The sequence below is a fragment of the Scaptodrosophila lebanonensis genome, unplaced genomic scaffold (assembly GCF_003285725.1).
Source record: "Scaptodrosophila lebanonensis strain 11010-0011.00,11010-0021.00 unplaced genomic scaffold, SlebRS2 tig00000061-arrow-pilon, whole genome shotgun sequence".
In the NCBI taxonomy this organism is placed as follows: domain Eukaryota; kingdom Metazoa; phylum Arthropoda; class Insecta; order Diptera; family Drosophilidae; genus Scaptodrosophila; species Scaptodrosophila lebanonensis.
Window position 1 is genome coordinate 4,526,034 of NW_022060554.1, and position 8,667 is coordinate 4,534,700.

Genomic DNA, 8,667 nt, shown 5'->3' on the forward strand with positions numbered 1-8,667 from the left:
TTTTGTGACTCTAAGTATACTTACTGAAAAAGCGGTTGCGGTGTGATCGCCACCGCATACTTTTTTGTCTATTCAGTCACTGACTTAAAAGGCATTTTTGTATTGCTATGACTGGATCACTTTTATACTCTATCATGGGTGTATGCGGTGTATGCTTTACTTTTTCATGGCACATTCTTGTTGTTTTCTGCAATCGTACTTATACTCATACGCCCACAATACAAATATTGCGTGCGCTAGAAACGATGAGAGAAGAGTTGACAAAATCAATGTGATGATTAGTGAAGCAAAGACCAAGTACTGCAAACACCGCATAGGAAAACCGAAACGAAGCAAAGATCAAGTACAACGCATGTGTATAACGGCGTTTTTCTTATTGTTGCTTATTATGTAAATAATTCCTTTTAATTGTGTGAAAATCTTATTTTACTTTGCATTGTTTATAATTTAGCAATATGTACAGACAAATGAAAATATTAGTACATACATACATACATATGTACTTACATCCGATTTAGATGAAATTTAAAACAAAAGTAGATAATTATATAGAAATTATGTGTGCAAAGTTTGGTTAGAGCAGCTTTTCAAATGTAGACGGTAATGACAAAGTATATATATTCTTGATCAGGGTGACAAGCCGAGTCGATATAGCCATGTCCGTCCGTCTGTATGAGCGCAAGGATCTCAGAAGGTACATGAGCTAGAATTACCAAACTTGGCATCCAGGTTCCCCTAAGCCCTAGGCAGGTCAAGTTTGTTTTTTTTATTTTGATACACCCCCCCCCCCCCACTCCCCCGAAATTTGTGTTTTTTCTTATAACTTCCGTAATTCTTGGAATTTTTAATTCAATTTTGGTAGTTACATCCAGTTAGTGCTTATGTATGCCAATTTTCATCATAATAGGTCAATTCTGAAGAAAATTATAGCCATAAGTAAAATCGCTGCTCATGCACTGCCTGCAGCTCTGTCGGCAGCGCTGCCCGCAGCTGTTGTTGATGTTGCTGCTTTGTGTCTGTCTGTATGAACGCAAGGATCTCAGAAAGTATAAGAGCTAGAATACACAAACTTTGTATACAGATTCTCCTGAGTCCGAGAAAGGACGAGTTTGTTCATTTTTCCCGATGCACCCTCCCACTCCCCCCTATTCAAGATTTTCTATAACTCCCGTTACTCTTGGAATTTTTAACTAAAAGTTGGTAGACACATCTAGTTAGTAATTATATATCCGTATACTAAGTTTCATTATGATAGGTTGATCAGAAAGAAAATTATAGCCATATAACCATGCCCAATACATACATGCATATGTACAAGTACACCAACACGCATAGACACGATTCTGATGTAAATGTAAATGTATGTATGCATGTATGAAATATTTTATACACAAAAAAGCATAACTACAGCAGCACCTATAACTCCACAATTTTATCACATGATAAGCATACCCGAGTTTGTGCCAAACAGTGAAACGTTTTCAATTTGGAAAGAAAAATTTGAAATACACATGTGCGATCAAAGTGTGAGTGAAGAAAATGCAAAAAAATCAACGTTGTTGAAATCAATTGGAACAGGCCCGTATGGTGTATTACACAGTTTATGCAGTCCAGATTCACCTGTATCAAAGTCATACAAGGAAATTGGCGAAATACTTTCAACGCACTACACACCACTTACACTTGTTTTTCGAGAACGAAAAAAGTTTCATATGGCAGTCAAAGGCGAAAATGAGATAATTGCAGAATGGTATGCCCGTTTAAAACAGTTGGCATGTAGCTGTAAATTTGGTGTCTATTTGGAAGCATTCGTACTTAACCAATTTGTGATGTGTCTTCCTAATGCAATATTTGAACGCATGTGCGAAGAAGATGAACGTCTATCTCTTTCTAACGCACTAAGAAAGCCAATGATAATGGAGACCAAAGATTTTGCAAACAGGACAGGAGAGAACAACAGTTACGTGAACAGAAGCAGCGCAAAGCAAAGAAAAAAGCGAAACTGCAATAATAGAAGCAACGGCAGTTATGACACTGGAAGTTTCAAGGGCAACGGAAGATTACATGGGATGAACTCCAAAAGCAGTAGCAGCGACGGTAGTGACGGCGACGCAGGCAGAGGTAAAAAGCAGTAGAAATTCTGTGTGCACTGTGGTTGGTAAAATCATCGATCTGAAGAGTGCAAGTACAAACATCTAAATTGTCACACTTGTGGGAAGAAGGGTCATTTGGCGAGCGTATGTAATTCAAACCGAATAAATTGCGTATCGAATTTACAATCTGAAGATTCTATGTTAGATACTAAGCTAAATGAATTTAATTTTTCTGTATTTAGCGTGGCCCCAACTTCTTCTGGTGAAGTTTACGTGTTACCGGTTACAATTGATGGTTGTCACATGAACGTCACTTGCGATACTGGAGCATCTTGTACAATTATTCCATATTCAGTTAATGAGAAAGCATTGATGAAGAAGCCGCTCAGAGAATTTAATGTTCCATACATGGACTACAATGGTCGTCTTATTGAAATTGTCGGTGAGTACGATGCAACAATTGAATATCGATGCGTAAGAAAAGAAATGGTTATAGTAGTTGCGAAAACAATGAGTCCAGCTTTACTTGGTAGAACATTTTTGAGATCGTTTCATTTTGAATTAGTTCAAGTTAACAATATTAGCGAAAGTGAACAATTCTCTGTACTTACAAAACAAATAAAAAGTAAATTTGCAGATGTGTTTAGACCCGAATTAGGTTCTTTTAATGGGAGCAAAATTACGTTACAAATAGTGGAAAACACTAAGCCAAAATTTTTCAAGCCTAGGCAACTACCATTAGCATGGTAAGACCGCGTTGAATAAAAATTACGCGCTTTGATTGAGTTAAGAGTTTTAGAACAAGTTGATAGTTCTGATTGGGGAACCCCATTGGTTCCGATTCTTAAGCCAAATGGCAATATAAAAATTTGTGGGGACTACAAAGTTTCACGAATTGATGATATTTTTGCAGCACTTCAAGGAGGTGTATTATACACTAAACTTGATTTAAGCAATGCTTATAACCAGTTGCACCTAAATGAGCAATCTCAGTTGTTGTGCACATGGAGCACACATATTGGACTATTAAAAGTCAAACGATTACCTTTTGGTATAAAAACAGCAGCAGCAATATTCCAAAAGGCAATGGAATGTTTATTCCAAGGAATAAAAGGAGTCGTAGTTTATCAGGACGACATTACAGTAACAGGAAGCAATCTTCAAGAACACATTTCAAATTTAAAAACAGTTCTTAGCAAGCTGAAATCAGCCGGACTAACTTTAAATGCAAACAAATGTGAATTTTTCAAATCTAAAATTACTTAGTGTTCTCAATAGACAGGTACGGATTAAGCAAAAATGTTGATAGAGTTTCCAGCGTTTTACTAGCACCCACACCTAAAAATTTATCTGAATTACGAGCATTCATTGGAATGGTGAGTTATTATTCAAAGTTTGTTAAAAACTTCGCACAGATAATGAGTCCATTATATGTACTGTTGCAGAAAGATTCAAAATTTGTTTGGACAGTTGAATGTAACAAAGCATATGAGAGAATTAAAAGTGAGATAACGTCAGAACAAGTCTTAGTGCATTATGACGCAAACTTGCCTATTGTCTTAACGACTGATGCCAGTAGTAATGCCGTATCTGGCGTACTAGCACATAGATTTGCTGATGGTCTTAAACCGATAGCATTTGTTTCCAGAGCCTTATCAAAAAGTGAAATTAATTATAGCACACTGGATAAGGAAGCTCTCGCAATTGTATATAGTGTAATGAAGTTGAAACAATACCTTCTAGGGATCAAGTTCATCTTGAGAACTGATCATAAGCCCCTCTTGGGAATATTTGGAGATAAAAAAGGATTGCCACTTATGGCGTCTGCACGTTTGCAGAGGTGGACTTTAATGTTGTCCGGTTTTCAATACACAGTTCAACACATAAAGGGTTCATTAAACGAGGCTGACGGACTTTCAAGGATGCCTCAGTTATACAAATCAAACGAAGATGAGGAATACAATTATATTAACTTCATTCAATCTGATATACCGTTTAAATTGAATTTCAAGAGTATTGCTCGTGAAACAAGACATGATTCAATCCTTTCAAAGGTGTGCAAAGCCATTAAAATTGGATCGCTACAAAAATTGAACAAGGCTGAATTCTCAAATTTCATAAATAAAGCAAATGAGCTAACAGTTGAGTACGATTGTATCTTATGGGGTCATCGTGTAATAGTTCCAACAAAACTTAGGAATCAAGTTTTACAAGAATTCCACAAATCTCATTTAGGAATGGTGAAAACAAAAATGTTAGCACGCTCATACGTATGGTGGCCAAATATGGATTTAGAAATTGAAAATTTAATAAGAGAATGTATCGCATGTCAGGAATCACAACCAAGTCCAGAAAAGTCTACTTTGATACCGTGGAAATCAAATGGTCAGGTATGGAGTAGAATACACGTAGATTTTGCAGGACCAATAAATAATTTTTATTTATTGATATGTGTAGATTCTTTCTCTAAATGGGTAGAAGTTTTTAAAACAAAGGAAATTACGTCATCGTCTACAATAAAAACGTTAAGAGAATTATTTTGCAGATATGGTCTAGTTGATGTATTAGTGTCTGATAATGGTAGATAATTTACTTCAGAGGAATTTCGCATTTTCATGGCCAACAATGGCATAAAGCATGTTTTGACAGCTCCTGGTCATCCAGCGACAAATGGCCAAGCTAAAAACTTTGTAAAGACTGTAAAAAATCAATAAATGCAAGCATTAAAGTTAACAGCAATTCTAGTTTTGACATAATCCTGAATAGATTTTTAATAGATTACAGAAATACGATTCATTGCACGACCGGCGAATCGCCAGCCAAACTTTTCTTTGGTAGACAACTAAAGACCAGATTTTCGTTTTTAAAACCTCCAATTGTACATGATCAAATAAGCAAAAAGCAGGAGGATAGTGTCATGAGTTACAGAGGTAATCGCGACATAAGATTTAAAGAAGGGACTATAAAAACAACAAGGCAAGTTGGACTCAAGCAACAGTTAGCCAACAATTGGGACCTCGATCTTATTGTTGTATCTTAACTCATAACAATCGTGAAATAAAACGACATTTAAATCAATTTAGAAATCAAGAAAGCAAACACATTGCAACAGAAAAACAAGATAATCAAATCGAAAGTGATTGTTCAAAATGATACTGTAATTCCTTTTGAACCAACACCAACCAGAAGACAGCTAAGACCACGTTAGAGGGAAAGGTTGTTAAGCATTCCACTTAAAAATTAAAAATAGAAAATGAAACTTATAAATCAAATATTTGCAATTAAGAAAACAAAATGAAATGTATTAAGTTGAATTTAGACCTGAATTTATGATGACATTTCTATTGAACTCCATGAATAATTGTTTTGTTAATTGTTAAATATCTCATAATGTTAAACATGTATTAATGCAAATGTATATATTTTATTGCGTGTTATGACAAAGCTAAGGAGAGGCATGTTAGGTATTCGATACCTTGTTAAGTATTATTTTAAAAGTGTCACCTGGTCACATTGATCTTGTGCCCTCTAGCTACACATTTGAATTGTAACAGATTCTGGAAATATACGCGGCCTAATACACAACATATATATACTTTGTGGGGTCTGCCACGCCTACTTCTGTGTGTTACATACATGCGCACAAAACTAGTATAGCCGTTCACCCTTTGGGTACAGGCTATAAAAAATATAGGCCAATTGGTCAACTGTCCATTTATCACTGGTGATGGCATATCCAAAGGTTTGTATTCCTCAATTTCGGCCTTTATCGGACCAAAGTGAGCAGATTTTACAATAACTAGAATAGAGTAACTCGAATAACTCGAATGTTTTCCGAGATGTCAATTATTTCATTCCGTTTTACGTTTCAATTATTCTAACTCATTTCAATGAATGTCGTATGCTATGAGACACAAGTCGCATTCATATTCATACAAATTCATTTAATTTTCAATGTTCCACTTACTCAACTCAATTCGATTCCATTCTTTTCAACGTACCTTATGAATGAAGCCATGCAGCTGTGTAGTACATACATACTATATTCATACACAGGCATACATACATACATACATACATATGTATGTTTCTCTTTACTTTTTCAACCGTACGTAGAGAACCGCACACATAGACACGAACTGTTACTTGTTGTGTGTGTGTGTGTGTGTATGTGATGTCCCCAACTATTTGATATTTGTTGTTGCTGTATAAAGTTATTAATGAAAACCCTAACGAAAATCTAAGTATGCAGTTTTGTTTGTATTCTTTAATTGATTTTAGAAACTAAGTTTTAAGTCGATCGGTTGAAAAATGCAGATTTTTCAAACAAACTTTGGAGCTACTTTTCCCCCCTTTGGAGCTCGAATTTTCTTAATGCACATTTACACTATGATAGGATACTTGAGCCCAAATTTCAGCTTTCTAGCTCTTACCGTTTGGGCTGTTGACGCGGTTTCCTTTTGTGCCCCAAGAAAACCCCAATAATTCAAGCTCCAACAAAAAATTTTAAAAACCGAGTATGCAGTTTTCTTTGTATTCTTTTATTGATTTCAGAAACCAAGTTTTATGTCGATCGGCTAAAAAATCCCTTCTTAGTGCGCATCTACACCATGATAGGATACTTGAGCCCAAATTTCAGCATCCTGGCTTTTACCGTGTGGGCTGTTGACGCGGTTTGCTTTTGTGCCCCAACATTTTTTTACAGGAAAACTATTTTTTAGGCCCCAAAAAAAATATCAAAAAAATAAGTATACAGTTTTTCTTGGAATTGTTCTGAGAGTATACAAACTAAGAACTTAATCAGATGAAAACTGTAGATTTTTCATACAAACGTTGGAGCCTGTTATCCCCCCTTTGGAGCTCGAGTTTTCCAAAATCCCTTCTTAGTGGGCACCTAGACTATAAAAGGATACTTGAGTCCAAATTTGAGCTTCCTAGCCTTTACCGTTTGGGCTGTGCGTTGATCACCAATCAGTCAGTCAGTCAGGACAAACTGTTTTATGTATATAGATGCCTTTGATCTGCGTTTACAAGCATTTCATTTTGATTTGGTAACTTTGAAGGTCCATTTTTAATTTTTTTTGTAAAATGGGACCAGAGCAGCAATCAAGCCAGGAGAATTTGTTAATAAACTACATTTAAAACGGTCACCCGCTAAGAAAAATTTCAGTGGTGAAGATTAATACTTAAACGATAAAAAAAACATTGTACGGAAAAAAAGGGCTAGAACTCGACTATCATTGAAAGTGACCAGCGGTAAAACTATGGCAAAACCGTACTTTTTAGCTTCGAAACTTGCATCTCAGGAAGCCCTAGCCAAGCAATATGGGGCAATACTTTAACTACTCAGTTTAAAATATATAAATTAACATAACATAGTATTGGTTACTCCTACTTATTTTCCTTTTAGTTGAGTGTTGAAATCATATTTGTAGCTGCAACAGAATAAATTCAAAACATTTTTTGTGTATAATATTGTATGATATATTACACATTTTCAAATACAATACGCTCTATTAGCGCAATATTGTTTCCATTCTAAATTGATCATTTTTGATTTGAAAAATACTTAGAGCCTGATAAAGTAAACAATGCCGGTATCACCGGTATTACCAAGGTGGCAACGTTATAATGCAAAGAAAAAGCACAAGTCTAATTCCTCTAAATTAAATTTGGGGATTACCCAAATAGTACAACTACGTCGCGTGTTTCTTAAGTTGTGCATTTATCCGTGTAACATCGAACATATGTATGTATTTGTAGTAAATGTGAAGTAAATGACTATTTAGCGACAAAAAAATAGAACAAAGGAAGTCAACAGGTAAACAGGCATAAAATTGTATTTTATTTACACATAAAGGAATAATTGTTTCTCAGATTTACGAACAATGGAATTTGAGTTTTTGGAAGGAGCTCGAAGAGGAAGTGCACTTATTTGCACAGAAAACCATCTATATAAATATAAAAGCTTATATACAAAGAAAAACTCGGATAAAATCAAAACATACGTTTGCTATGAGAACGGGTGCAATGTTTCAATTTTTTATAATGAAACCAATCATGTTTGCACAGCAAATCCAAGATCAGGCGAGCATAACCATCTCAATCAAGAGGTGCGCATTGCAGAACTTAAACTTAAAAATAACATAAAAAGCTCTGTCGCCATGCCAACTTTGCAATGCAATAGAGTTCGCTTGGCATTTAATGAAGAATGCCTAAAAAGCAAGGATGATGCAGAACTTCTTAATTTTAAACAAGAAAGGAATGCTAAAGTCGAGCAGGCTCAACTCTTAAATACCCTGTACCACCCCATAAAAAAGTCATTAAATTAATTAATTAATTTAATTTAATTAATTAACTAAATTAAATATAAAATATTCCATGCATGCATACATACATTTACATCAGAATCGTACCTTATGCGTGTTTGTGTACTTGTACATATGTATGTATGTGTGCATTGGGTCTGGTTATATGGCTATAACTTTCTTTCCGATCATTCTATCATAATAAAACTTGGTATACGGTTATATAATCACTAACCTAATGTGACTACCAAAATTCCAAGAATTAC